At 44.5% G+C, this 14,515-nt stretch overlaps 1 protein-coding gene across 2 annotated transcripts in view; it reads right to left on the minus strand.

The window, feature by feature from the left end:
- CNGA3 (cyclic nucleotide gated channel subunit alpha 3) overlaps window positions 1-14,515 on the minus strand; it is a 79,192-nt gene that overhangs the window by 52,695 nt on the left and 11,982 nt on the right. Inside the window, exons 1-2 of one of the 2 annotated variants that reach the window (XM_085018715.1) lie at window positions 10,584-10,703; window positions 10,005-10,084 (exon numbers count right to left, since the gene is read on the minus strand). The exons of the other annotated variant lie outside the window; for it this stretch is intronic. The gene's annotated coding sequence lies outside the window, so the exon portion shown is untranslated. Of the gene's footprint in view, window positions 1-10,004; window positions 10,085-10,583; window positions 10,704-14,515 lie in introns of those variants that run through there. 2 annotated transcript variants of the gene reach the window in all.

A 14,515-nucleotide genomic window follows, 5' to 3' on the forward strand; every position in this document is an offset into this window, starting at 1 on the left:
AGTGTGGAAGGGACAGCAATCCTTTGTCAAGTTGCAGGACACAATCAGCACCAGACAATCTGAGACGAGTTAGTAGGATGTCCTAACAGGTCCATGGTATCCAGAGATCCAGCAGAGGGTTCGTCAGAAACCCAAAGCCTTGTGCCAGAAGAGGGAGACCACAGTGCACAGGGTGCTATGGGAAAGGTATCACTCCCTCATTCTGATGGGGCAGGTGAGACTGGGAGGAGGGGAGGAGGACCAGGTGAATCCTAGGTTGCTTCAGTCTCAGTCAGTGCTCACTAAAGAAATGAGTAAGGGTCTGGGGGAAAAGGATGGCATCCAGACCAGCACCTGGGATTTCAGTGCCAGGGAAATGAAAGGATAAATACTAGCCATGCCCAGAAGTATTGAGTCAGAGCATGAGCCTGCACAGGTGTGGCTTAGGGGACTCCCTAATGATATGCAGTTTTGTTTTAAAATTTAGAAATAGTGTGATTATGGTGTATACAGTCTCCTGGGATTTGCTTTTTTTTTTTTTTTTTAAATCAGAATTGAGTGTTGTCGTTGCTCGTAGCTATAGGTCTTTCTGTTTTACTTTGTAAATATATAATTTGTTACAACTGTTACAAACTTATTATTGTACAATTTGTTATTTATTCTGGGTGTACATGATATACTCTGATTTTAAAAATTGGGGAGAGGAACTACATTTTTGCCATTCAAATTATGTAAAATTTGCCTAGTCCAAACAAATTTCAGACATACTGGGGACCCAATAGATATAGAGTTAGGGTTGAAAGGCACATAATTTGTTTGTGCCCATAGGTGGACAGCTAGGCAGCAACTTCTGCTGGGGGCCATATGGTGTCCACTGTGTTAAAGAACACACAATCTGATAAGGAGATCAGCGGGACTAGCAGATAAGAAGTAGAAATGCAAACAGATAAGCCCAGTTATCACTAAGGGGGAGGGCGTGGGCCCGCCCTGGCAGATGGTCTCCATTCTTGATAAATGATAAAGCAATATATAGGAATGGCTTTTGGGAAATAAAACATTTATGCAGAGTCAGGCAAGGCTCATTTGAGAAGCAATTAAGCATCAATTTCCCTAGCAAAAATTCTCCCAGTCAGGGTAACTTGTCTGGGGGAAAGGTCTCAGAAGTAGGGAGAAGTCGTTTTTAGTTTTTGTTGTTGTTGTTGTTTTGCCTTTTATGGCCGCACTTGGGACATACGGAAGTTCCCAGGCTAGGGGTTGAATTGGAGTTGCAGCTGCCAGTCTACACCACGACCACAGCAACACCAGATCCAAGCCACATCTGTGACCTATGTGGAACCCTTAACCCATAAACGAGGCCAGGGATTGAACCCTCATTCTCATGAATACTAGTCAGGTTCATAACCCACTGAACCACAACAGGAACTCCTCATTTTTAGTTTTCAAGGCCCACCTTTCCTGCTTCTTTTTCAGACAACAAAGATGATGGCATGTTTCCCTCTTCTACTTGGCAGTTGAAAAAATAGAAGGAAAATAAAATTAATGAAATGTGAATAGTTATGAATTCTATCCAAATAGTAAGAGCCTGAGGAGGACTCCGGTGATGTGGATCGAATCTACCTTGTCCCTGGAGATGACCCCTTCAGGTTGGCCTTGCAGGCAGGGAACAGTAGCGGCTGCCAGAAGGGCCCTGTGTGGATGGCAGCCTTCCCACCCCATACAAATCTGTTCTGTTTGACCACCAATGCCCTAAATTCCACCCTCAGAATTTCATCCCTCTATTTTCAAACTTTGATTCCTTTTTCAATGCAAATAACTCCAGGTGATGGAGTATGGATAAATAATCAAATTAAAAGTTCTGATGGAAAGAGAAAGACAAATATACCATACAATATCACTTATATCTGTAATCTAATATACAGCACAAATAAACCTTTCCACAGAAAAGAAAATCATGGACTTGGAAAATACACCTGTGGTTGCCAAGGGGGGGGGGGAAAGGGAGTGGGATGGATTGGGAGCTTGGGGTTAATAGATGCAAACTATTGCCTTTGGAATGGATTAGCAATGAGCTCCTGTTGTGTAGCACTGGGAACTATGTCTAGTCACTTATGATGAAGCATGATAATGTGAGAAAATAGAATGTGTACATGTATGTATAACTGGGTCACCATGCTGTACAGTAGAAAAAAAAATTGTATTGGGGAAATAACAGTTAAAAAAAATTTCTGATGGAGTCCCTGTTGTGGCACAGTGGAAACAAATCCACCTAGTATCCATGAGGTTTCTGGTTTGATCCCTGGCCTCGCTCAGTGGGTTAAGTATCTGGCATTGCTATGGCTGTGGTGTAGGCCAGCAGCTGTGGCTCTGATTAGACCCCTAGCATGGGAACCTCCGTATGTTATGGGTACGGCCCTAAAAGAAAAAAAGAGAAAAAAGTTCTGACAAGGAAGACAGCGGAGAACATCTGATGATGCTGGAGACCAGTGAGGGTGGGATGGTGTGGATGTCATGGCTGGGCAGGGGGTGTCAGAGGGGACAAGGGCCTAGATGACAGACACGCAACAAGGAGAGCAAACTTGGCCCCTATGACAACCGAGCCTGGTCCTGGCCCAGGAAAAATCACTTGAGCTTTCCTCTAAGCCTAAAGCCTTTGTTTTCCATCCACAAAGAAAGGCAGTCATTTTGAATGAAAGATTTGTCCAGATAGATGCCCAGGAGTGGGACTGCTGAATCATAGGGTAGTTCTATATTTAGTTTTCTGACGAACCTCCATACTGTTTTCAATAGTGGTTGTACCAATTTACATTCCCACCAACAGTGAAGGAGGGCTCCCTTTCCTCCACACCCTGTCCACCATTTGCTATCTGTAGACTTGTCAACGATGGCCATTCTGACAGGTGTGAGGTGGTACCTCATTGTAGCGTTGATTTGCGTTTCTCTGATAATTAGTGATGCTGAGCATTTTTTCATGTGCCTACTGGCCATCCGTATGTCTTCTTTTAGATACATGCACCCATATATTCATAGCAGTACTATTCACAACAGCCAAGACATGGGAACAACCTAAACGTCCATCGACAGATGAATGGATTAAGATGTGGTACATATGTACAATTGAATACTATTCAGCCATAAAAAAGAACAAAATAATGCCATTTGGAGCAACATGGATGCAACTAGAGACTCTCAAACTAAGTGAAGTAAGTCAGAAAGAGAAAGATACCATATGACATCACTTCTATCTGGAATCTAAAATATGGCACAAATGAACCTACTTATATAACAGAAACAGACTCACGGACATAGAGAAAAGACTTATGGTTGCCAAGGGGAGCTGAGGTCGGGGGAGTGGGATGGATGGGGAGTTTGGGGTCAGTAGATGCAAACTATGACATTTAGAATGAGGAGTTCCCGTCGTGACTCATTGGTTAACGAATCTGACTAGGAAACATGAGGTTAGGGGTTAGATCCCTGGCCTTGCTCAGTAGATTAAGCATCTAGCATTGCCATGAGCTGTGGTGTAGGTCACAGATGAGGCTCAGATCCTGTGTTGCTGTGGCTCTGGTGTAGGCGGGTGGCTACAGTTCCGATTAGACCCCTAGCCTGGGAACCTCCATACGCTGAGGGTGTGGCCCCGGAAAAAGATTAAAAAAGAAAAAAGTAGAATGAATAAGCAATGAGATCCTACTGTATAGCACAGGGAACTATATCCAGTCTCTCAGGAGAGACCATAATGGAAGATAATGTGAGAAAAAGAATGTACATATATTTTCACATGTATATGACTGGGTCACTATGCTGTATTACGGAAATTGACTCAACACTGTAAATCAACTATATCCTAATAAAAAATCAATTTGATTAAAAAAAGAAGGGCATTCACCTGTGCTAATTGTTTTCTTTGTTTTGTTTCATTTTCTTTCTTTTTTTTTTTGCTTTTTAGGGCCACACCTTCGGCATATGGAAGTTCCAAGGCTAGGGGTTGAATCGGAGCTACAGCTGCCAGCCATAGCAACAAGGGATCCGATCCTCATCTGCAACCTACACCACAGCTCACAGCAATGCAGGATCCCCAACCCACTGAGCAAGGCCAGGTTTCAAACCTGCATCCTCATGGATACCTGTTGGATTCATTTCTGCTGTGCCAGTGACACGACAGGAACTCCCAAGAAATAGCCTATCTTGGTGCATTTGTTTCCAATGCTTTTTGGTCATGGCTAAGTCATTTATCACTGGACATGATCATGGTTAAATGAATTACATAGTTAATAGAATTATTTACACAATTATTGACTTTCTTATGCACATTTAAATTATTTCCCATGTTTCAGTCCTTTAAGTGACCACCATAAACACATGCATAGAACTTTTTCCTATTTTTTGGTAGTTATTTCCTTAGGTTATTTTCCCAGAAATAGGATTACTCCAGCAATATCAACATCTGAAATTCAAGAGAAGTTTTAGCAATTTCTATTGCCATCAATCATTTACCAGTTCCATCATTTTTTTCCACCAGCTTTCTATTTTATTTTTCAAATTTCATGCATAAGCTGTACCCTATTATATTTTTAATTTGCATCTCAATAAGAGGTGGTAAAGTTGAACATTTTCTTATGTCTGTTTATTACTTATGTTTCCTCTTTGTGAATCATCTATTCAGGTCTTTGGCCCATTTACATTAAGGTTGATGTTTTTCCCTTCAATTTTCATGAGCTTTTTGTACAATACTGAGAGAGACTTCTCCGTGGTTTATTTGATGAAACTATTTCCCCTAGTTGGCTTGCCTTTTTATTTGAGTTATGATAATATTTATTCTACAGACTTGCAGACATTTCCCACTGAGATTCATTCAACTCATTGAAAGCCTAGAATGCATAATTCTGCAGCCCATATGATGTCTACTCTTTTTTTGATGGTTTTGTATGTTTTTATTCCTACTATTAACTCTTCAATACAACTGGACTATTTCGACAACGTCTAGAATTTTACTTAAAATCTCTATGACTTTGAGCAATTAATTTAATGTGGGACTTCGTTCCTCAACTGTTTAAAAAAAAGCACCTACTTTACCAGGGGGGAAGGTAGGAGGGATGGATAGGGAGGTTGGGATTGGCATATGCCCACTATTGTTTATGGAATGGATGGTCAGCCTTGCCCTGCACAGAGAAATGTACCCAATATTCTGTGATAACCTATGTGGGAATGGATGTGTGTACGTGTATAACTGAATCACTTTGCTGTACAGCAGAAATTAACACAACATTGTAAATCAACTATCCTTCGATAAAATTAAAAAAAAAAACCTCCAAAATGAACCCAAATAAACAAAGAAATGCTATTCCAAGACCCTCCAGTAGAATACTGGGTGGGTCAAATACATGATTGCCCAGGATACTCCATTCTTTAACCATGCTACATGAGTTATCAGTTCATTACCTCGCAGCTGCCCAGTATCACCTACTCCATTTAAGCATTTGTTCTTGATAGAGTGCAAGACATTAAGCTTTCCCAATAGAGGAAGCAGGGAAGGACTCTCCTGCTACTCCTGGAGGTCGAACCATTGACTGGCAACGAAGGTGTGAGAATGACCCCTGGGGCTCTGTCCCCACAATATGCCGAGAACACACAGTTCCTTGATGGTGCCTCAGCCCCAGTCTGACCTGGTGGTCACCTTCCTGCAGCTCTCTCAGCATGGACCCTGGATGCTACAGTTCCACCTGCTTGTACCAGTGCTCCACTCCAGCTCCATTTACTGCCCCCTCCCCTGCTGGTCTCCTGGGAACTTCCAGTGCCACAACCCTTCTCACACAAGCACCACATCTCCAGGTCTCCTTCTCACACTGGTGGCACCACCTTCTTTGCAGTGGTGGTCATTTATGCCACCTGCATCCTGGGAGCTGCTTCCTGCTGGCCCAGCATCTGCAGATCAGCTCAGGCCTGTGCAAACCATTGAACTTCTCTGTCATTCACTGGGCAGCAATTTTACCAGATCCTATGCTAGCTTTGGGGAGGGGGTTCCCATTTTAAATTTGTCCTTCCTTGGCTACCCCCTTCAGCCCTGGGGTGTCATGTAGATTCTTTTATGTCTTACAATTACTCTTTAATCATAGTTGAATTTATCTTTGTATTAATGCTGTTTAAATTATTGTATGGTTTCTGTCTCTTGATTAATCCAAACTGATATATATGCTATGAACCAGGGTATGTTTTATATTTTTATCTAGAGAAAGGGTCAGAAACTTTTTCTTAAGGGACTAGATAGTAAGTAGTCTAGGTTTTCAGGCCAGATGGTCTCTCTCATTCATGTTTTTTTTTTTTAAACTCTTAGCAAATTATGGCTAGAAAGGAACTTCCTCAAGTTGATAAAAGTCATCTTAGAAAAGCCTATAGTTAATAGCATACTTGCTTTGGACACAGATCAGGAACAAAGCAAAGATGTTCACTTCCAGAGCTTCTATTTGCCTCTGTACTGAAAGTCCTAGCCAGTACAATACAGAAGAAAAAAAAAAAAAGGGAAATAAACAAGTGGCATAAAGATGGGAAGAATGTAGCTGTCATCATCGAAGACAGCCTGATGTCTGTGGATGCAGAAAATCCTATTTAATCTACAAAAATATTAGAACTAATAAGTGAAATTCATAAGATTGCAGGACACAAAGTTAATACACAAAAGTCAATTGTACTTTTTTTTTTCTGTCATTTTTTAGGGCTGCACCCATGGCATACGGAAGTTCCCAGGCTAGGAGTCAAATCAGAGCTACACCAGCTGGCCTACACCACAGCCACAGCCATACCAGATCCTTAACCCACTAAACAAGGTCAGGGATTGAGGCACAATGGGAACTCCCAGTTGCATGTATATACATATTCTAGCAAAAAACAATGGAAAATGAAATTTTAAAGATACCATTTACAATAGCACCATAGACATAATTACTTAAAAATAAATCTAAGACTATGTGTAAGAATTATTAAACATTGCTAAGAAAAATTAAAGAAGATCTCCATAAACGTAAATATATATTTATTGGTATTCTCAATAATTAAAGATTTCCCCCCTCCCCAAGTAATCTATAGATTGCATGTAATACCAGTCAAAACCTCAATAGGCTTTTTTTTTTTTTTTTCTTTTCAAGGCAACACCTGTGGCATATGGACGTTTCCAGGCTAGGGGTCAAATCTGAGTTGCTATGCCACAGCAACACTGGATCCTTAACCCACTAAGCGAGGCCAGGGATCGAACCTGCATCCTCATGGATACTAGTCAGGTTCTTAATCAGCTAGATTTATTTATAATAGCCCCATACTGGAAACAACTGAAACACCCATCAATAGATGAAGGGACCAACAGATCGTGATTTATTCCAACATAAATTCAGCAATGAGAAGCCAGGACCACTGAATCAGGCAATAGTGTGGACGGAAGATTCTCAAAATTATTATGTTGAGGAAAAGATTTCAGACACAGAACACAGTGCAATTCCATTTACATGAAGTCTTAGGATGGGTAACAGTGATCTGTGGTACAGAAAAAGCAGAACATTGGTTCCCTGGGGTCAAGGAGAAGGAACTTTCTGGGGTGATGGAGATGTCCTCTAACTGGTTTGGGATGGTGCTGTCCTTGGTATGTACAACTGTCAAAACTCACTGAACTGACTCCTTAGGATCTGTGATTTGATTTTTGAATTTTATTTTTTGGCCCTGGGCCATGGCCCATGGAAGTTCCCAGGTAAGGGATTGAACATGCATCATAGCAGTGCCCCAAGCCACTGCGGTGACAACACCAATCCTGCTGCACCATGAGAGAACTCCCCTGTGACTTAATTATATACAAATTATACCTCATTTAAAAATTGTATTGTGTTTAAAAAAATGAAGGAGTTCCCCTGTGGCCTAGGGGTTAAGGATCTGGCATAGTTACTGCTGTGAAGTGGGTTCTATCCCTAGCCTGAGAACTTCTACATGCTGCAGGTGAGGCCAAAAGGAATAAATAAATAATTAAAATATTTTTAAAAATCACCTTCGACTAAAATGGGAGTGGAATGGGATGAAAATGGGATGTGTTTGGTGCCTAGGGGGAAGAAGACGGGAATTCGTCCCCAGAGTTTGGTCCCAGCCTTTCCTTCTTCCATGACTCACTTCCTGGGAGTGTTATGATGCTAAACGCCTCAGGGCCTTCTTCTCCAATTTGGATTGCATTACTAAAGATGTTCTTCTTTATGATAATGTCAACCTTTGAAGCTCAGGACTAAAACAGACATCTCTGACTCCTCTATTTCTTTTATAACCCATAGCTACTTCTGGACTTGAAGACTTCTCATTACCCCCAATGTTATTTGTGCCATCTCTGGCCTGGATCACTGCAATTGTCTTTTAACTGGTTCCACTCCTTCCGCCTTTGCCCCTAATCGGCTGCCTCAAACAGCCATGCACGTTTCTGCCTCAGGGCCTTTGTACCTGCTCCTCCCTTTGTCTGGCAAGTCAGCCATGTGGCTCCCTCCCTCATATTTTTTTTTTTTCTTTTTACAGCCCCATTTGCAGCATATTGAAGTTCTTGAGTCAAGGGTTGAATTGGAGCTGCACCTGCAGCCTATGAGGGATACTTAAACCACTGATAGAGGCCAGAGATTGAACCTGCATCCTCACAGAGACAACATTGGGTCCTCAACCCTCTCAGCCACATGTTTTCACTCATATACAAGTTCTCAAGAAGGCCCTTCCAGAATATCCTATTCAAAACTTCAAGACCTTTGAAGGCCTTCCCGCCCGCACTCCGGATCTCCATTTCCTGCTTTGTTATTTTCCATCGCATTGTCCTCCGACATAGTCTGTAAGCACCATGAGGATAGGGATTTATCTCCTTTGCTTATTAGTGCATATCTGAGTGTCTAGAATCAAGTCTGGCACATAGTAAGAACTCAATAAATACTTGCTAAAATCAATGTGTGAATGTGTGAATCCTAGCTTTGGGTATCAAGCTTCAGAAATGCAAGGAGGGGGAGGAATTTTTCCCTACCACATAGAAAACAGGGATTAATATAGGTCAAAATGCTCCAGTTCCAGTGACTGCCGCTCTGGAAGAAGGTCCTCACTTCCCCAACACATCAATAACCACCTTATTTCTTACCCTGCAGATGTTTTATTATCTTGCCTAGATGTTCAAATTCCCAGGGGACAGGGTCTAGGTCTAATTTATTCCATAGGACAATGAGGTGGTCTCCAATACTAGAGGCATTTGAAAGGTGCTGTTGAGGGTAATGTGGTTTGTTTTGACCCTTGTGTCTCTTAGAGTAACGAGGCAGCGTGACAAGAAGCCCCAGGCGCCTAAAATTTCCACCCCGACATGGGGCTGAGCTGATGAAGTCCAGGTTTCCAGGGGAAGTGATTCAGACCCTCTGGAAGGACTTCACGCAGTTGATTATTCACAAGCTCTGGGTGACATTTAAATTAGGCAAGTGTATCCTGCTTTTCACAGCACACCTCTGCGTGGCACAGAGCACTGAACTATGTCTTTTAGAGGAGACAGGGGTATTTGACATCTCCCTTTGACTCTTCATCAAGGGCAGATTTTGAATTTTTATTCTCTATTGAATTCTGATTTCCTACCGAGTGACTATATAAAGGAATTTATCTTTTTATTCTTCTACCTCTCTCACCTCTTTCCTTCCATTATTCTTTTTTCAATCTCTCTCCTTTCTCTCTGTCCTTTTCACTTCGCTGTCCCATCCCCTCCCCGGCTTCCATCTACTGTTTGGCAGTGAAGGTATTGCCACCATCCCCCTGCCCCCATGAGCTCACGCCCTCTGTGTGTTGCTTGAGTCCCACGGTTACCACCAAGGCTTGTTTTGGTTGTGTAAGGAGAACAGGAGGGAGACTGTAGGACACAGATCTGGGAGGTTCTTTAGGGCTCACTGGAGGCACTAGATCCCCTCCCACACACCTGATCCCATTCCTCAAACCTGCCCACTGTACAGATAAGACGTTACTAGCTCAAGGTTAAATGGAGAGTTGGTTTTGCTACTCACCAGGGACCACCTTCTGTGATGAGGTTCTGGCATCTTTTTAACCAGATCTCCTGCCTTTCTTGTTCTGTGATGACTTCAACCTTTTAAGAAGAAAGCCCAGAACTTTGTGGCTCAGACAGCTTTGTGCTTTGGGAGAGCTGAAACTTGCTCTTTTTGTAGGAGATACTTTATAAGGATCCTACTGGGATGAAGCCTGCTGGTTATTTAGAGAGAGATGCTGAGAAAACACGTGCTCTGTTGGTAATAATTGTTAACACCTCACGGCTCTTGCTCTGAGCCACACACCGCAAAGAATCATTTCATTTACTTTTCACAACGAAGGGGGAAATGGGAGAGGAGCCCAGTACCACAGAGCTAGGCTGCCATACATATAAGAGGGGCCCCTGAGGTCTCTGTCACACCCAGAAGCCCACCCCGGTTCCTTCTGGGGCTCAGAATCCTCCCACCAGACACCCAAGCAGAGGAGCGTGAACCCTCAGGCCCCCAAAATGATTGTTGACGTGCCCGTGATGGCCTCAGTCCATCCAGCCTCTGCTGCAGGGTCCCCGCGAAGGTTCACAGGGTGGGAGGGTTGCTGACCTGGGTCCTCAGACTCTTTAATCAGCAGAAATTGATGAGGCCAGACGAGCAACTCAGGCCAGGCTTTATCAAGGCTCCTTAACAAGGAACAGGCGCACTTAGGCTGTTCTCGAGGGCGGGGTGCAGCGGGCGAGCTGGTCTCTTAAAGAGGTGAGGGTGGGAGCCGATTGGTGGGTTAAGTGGGAGGGGCGGCTTAGGTGGCCTTCCCACCCCCCTGGTGGTGGTGTGTGCAGGGATTACGCACAGCACCTGGTTTTGCTCCTGGCCCCTCAGAGGTGGTCCTGGGTTGTGGCCTTTCTGTACCGTCTTAATTTGCTCCAACTGCGCATGCGTGCAGTTATTTTTAGTCCCTTAAAGTTTCTTTGCGTCTGTTGTTTCTGGCGTGGATTGTCCAGGTGCAAGTACTGCAGCAAGGGTCCCGGGTCCCAGCGCGCTCAGGAGAAGCGGTCACTTTGACTTTACTGTGAATGGTTAGCTTTCAGATGGGTTAGCTAGTGAGGAACTGATAAAAACTCATCTCCGCATTGCAAATGGAGTTGAAATCCCCCGTGTTATCGCACTGGTTGCCCCCAAACAGCAATCAGCTGTGAATTGAGGCTTTCTTCCTCTTTGGTTTATTTGATCATGCCTAGTGGTGGGCAAATTGACAAAAATGTTCCTGGGCCAGACCCTCTGAGAATGAGGCCTCCTACTTTATTCCTGATTGTAGCATCTGGCTCACCTGTAATGGTTATATCAGCCAGAGGATATTGGACATACAATGTGAAACCCCATCAGGTAGGGCCCAGACGGCTGGTGTCACCGGTTGAGTATGGCTAGACCATATTACATATGCCTTTTTTGTTTGTTTGTTTGTTTGTTTTTTGTCTTTTTGCCTTTTCTAGGGTGCGGCATATGGAGGTTCCCATGCTAGGGGTCGAATCGGAGCTGTAGCCAATGGCCTGTGCCAGAGCCACAGCAACTCCAGATCTGAGCCTTGTCTGCGACCTACACCACAGCTCACAGCAACGCTGGATCCTTAACCCACTGAGCAAGGCCAGGGATCAAACCTGCAACCTCACAGTTCCTAGTTGGATTTGTTAACCACTGAGCCACGATGGAAACCCCTACGTGTGCCTTTTTATGGGGGGGCCAGATCAGAAAGGATAAGGTGGGCCTTCCTGAGAACTCTGGTAATGCAGAGTCCCCTCCACGCCCCCTGCCCCAGGGGCTCCTAAGGAGGCACCAGCCAGTCCATGCTGGCCACTGCTGGGCCCAGGTGAGTGAGTCCACCACAGTACATGTACCCCTACAAGGGTTTTGAAGCCCAGGAGCAAGGGTGCCTAAAGATCCATTCATTCCACAACACCTACTATGTGCTTGGCTCACTTTGTCCCATTGAAAAAGATTTCCTGCCCTTTGTGAATGGGCTGGCGCAGAGCCTCAAGGTCATGAAGACACAGCCATTCTCTCCCTGGAACAAAGGATGACTCACTGCCGAAGAACTGTTTCTGGAACACCAGGATGTGTGCTAAGGCTCAGTTCAGTCGTTAGTATCTTGGAGGAGATTTTAGCACTTTGTGATTCAAAGAAATGCAAAGTGAGGGCCTCCACCAGCCACTTGATGCCTGAGAGGAGGGACTGGATGAGTGTGAGACCACCACACATGTCTACATGTCCAAATACAGAGGGGCATTTGGGGCTTACAGCAGCACACAGGAAGGAAACTCATGGAGGAGGATGATGGGATTCTAACTTCTCAGTGGAGGGTAGGGACTCATGTGCTGCAGAGGGTAAGAGCCCTAGGTGAAAGGCGTTTGGTGCTGATGCTGAGCTCATACTTTGTCCTGCGTGGTTCCTGGCTGCTCTGAGTGGTGATCTCTTCCTCACAAGGTATGAAAGTAGAGGCATTTAGGAGCCCCCCTCCCCCACCGCCATCTCTCAGTGGGAGTGCTATTGAGGAGAGTAGCAACGGTACTGTTTACAGAACAGCTAAGGTGTATTAAGTTTTCAGTGTGTGTTGCATCTGGTTCTAGTCCTCCATCCATTTCTTCCCCATGAGAGCCCTGTGAGGCAGGCATGGTGTTCATTTTAGGTGGCCAGAGGACCTCCTGTAGGGCCCACAAGCCTAATGGTCAAGAAGTGAACTGGTGGAGTTCCTGTCAGCTGGTTAAGGACTCAGTGCTCTCACAGTGGGGATGTGGGTTTGATCCCTAGCCTCGCTCACTGGGTTGAGGATCAGGTGTTGCTATAAGCTATGGTGTAGGTCACAGATGTGGCTCAGAGCTGGTGTTGCCATGGCTGTGGTGTAGGCCTGTAGCTGCAGCTCTGATTTGATGCCTTACCTGGGAATGTCCATGGGCCACAGGTGTACCTGTTAAAAAGAAAAACAAGTGGACTGGCTCTGAGTCTTGAAGGCTGTCCATCTCTTCTTAGCCCTGGCTGAAGGGTGCTCCTAGGAGAAGTGCAATGGGCAGGAGCGTCTGCTCTCAGATCACCTGCTCCAGTTCTGGTCTCCAGGGTATGATCTGCTGAGATCCTGCTCAGGAGCTTGTTAAAAATACAGAATGCCAGTCTCCACCCCAGGCCCACTGAATTCAAATCTCTGGGAGTGGAGCCCAGGATTCTGGATTTTCAACAGGGCAATGTATAGGCATATTAAAGTCGCCTATAAAAGGGCAGGGTGTGATGCCTATCTTGGACAGTTTCTATTTTGTTCTATAGGAAAAGGTAGAGGATTGGGAAGATTCACATATAAGGAAAATAATTTTATATTCCTGGCTGAAGAGGCATCGTTTATATTCAAATTTACTCTGGAAGCAAAGGAACATAAAGTAGGATCCTGATAATGTAGACAGATAGGATTGCTAGGTTGTGCCTCCAAAAAATCCCAGAGAGAGGGGTTTGAAACCTCATGACACTCTGCAGCAATGTGTAAATCCAGATGACGGCAGAGTTACTAGCAAGTGAGAAGGGCCACCTCCAGGAGCATGAGGCATCTCAGCCTTTGCATCACCAGCAAAGCTTTTACAGTAACGCACTCTTGTTACTGATGCAGACTCCTGGTTAAATGCCACTTCATCTGGACACCCACGGGGATGTTATGGGCACTGAGGAGAAACCCCAGGAACCTCCTCATAAGTGCCTAGAATAATTCAAATGAGAATACAGGTAATTCACAGATCATTGCCCAGGGAGGAGAGATGTGGGATGTGCCTTGGGAATTGAGCTGTTGGTAGAACTTGGTGTGTTTCTCAGGATCTCAGTTACAGCAAAACAGCAAAGGAGGTGTTTCTCCACTGGACACTAGGTGTAGGTTAAATATATTAACAAATAGAGGAGATGTGAAAAAGGAAGAGGAGGAGAGAGAGAATTATTCAATTAATCTCCCAGAACAATCCTGGAACTAAAAGTCCCTGGACCACCCTCCTCCAAATCCTAGATCCTGGGCAAGTAAAGGAAAAAGACTTCCCAGTTACCCTCTTTTGGAGGCTGAGGGTTGGAAATAGGGTATAAGCCAGTGTCTGAGGTTGGCCATCTAGCCCCAGAATATTCCTGGAACCCTGAATGGACCAGAGTAACCCCTCTTTTGGGAGATGGGGAGCCTCCTGTCCCAGGAAGCCCACAGGAGAGAAGCAGCCCCAGAATGTAGCAGGATATGTATTATTTCTGCCCTAGTTCTTATAGGTCTAAAGATCACAGCATAGCATCCTTCAGATGGAGTCAGCTGTCTCCTCCAGGATCTTTGGAAGGGCTGTAGGACCATATCCTTCCTAGCCCTCATGTTTGTCCTCATCAGTCCAGCCAAAGTGACATGCAAAGGGCAGGCTGTTAGGAAGGGCAAGCTTTAACTTTTTGGCACTGGCTAAAGTTGCTGTCCGCAGGAAGAATTTCTTCTTCATCAGCAAAGCTATAGTTTTGCTCTTAAAGCCTTACAACTGATTGAATCAGAC

This window comes from Sus scrofa, chromosome 3 (assembly GCF_054392235.1).
Source record: "Sus scrofa isolate SSC_HxYL_T2T_F1_AM1 chromosome 3, Sscrofa_HxYL_maternal_Yorkshire_Landrace_v2.0, whole genome shotgun sequence".
Taxonomy (NCBI): Eukaryota; Metazoa; Chordata; class Mammalia; order Artiodactyla; family Suidae; genus Sus; species Sus scrofa.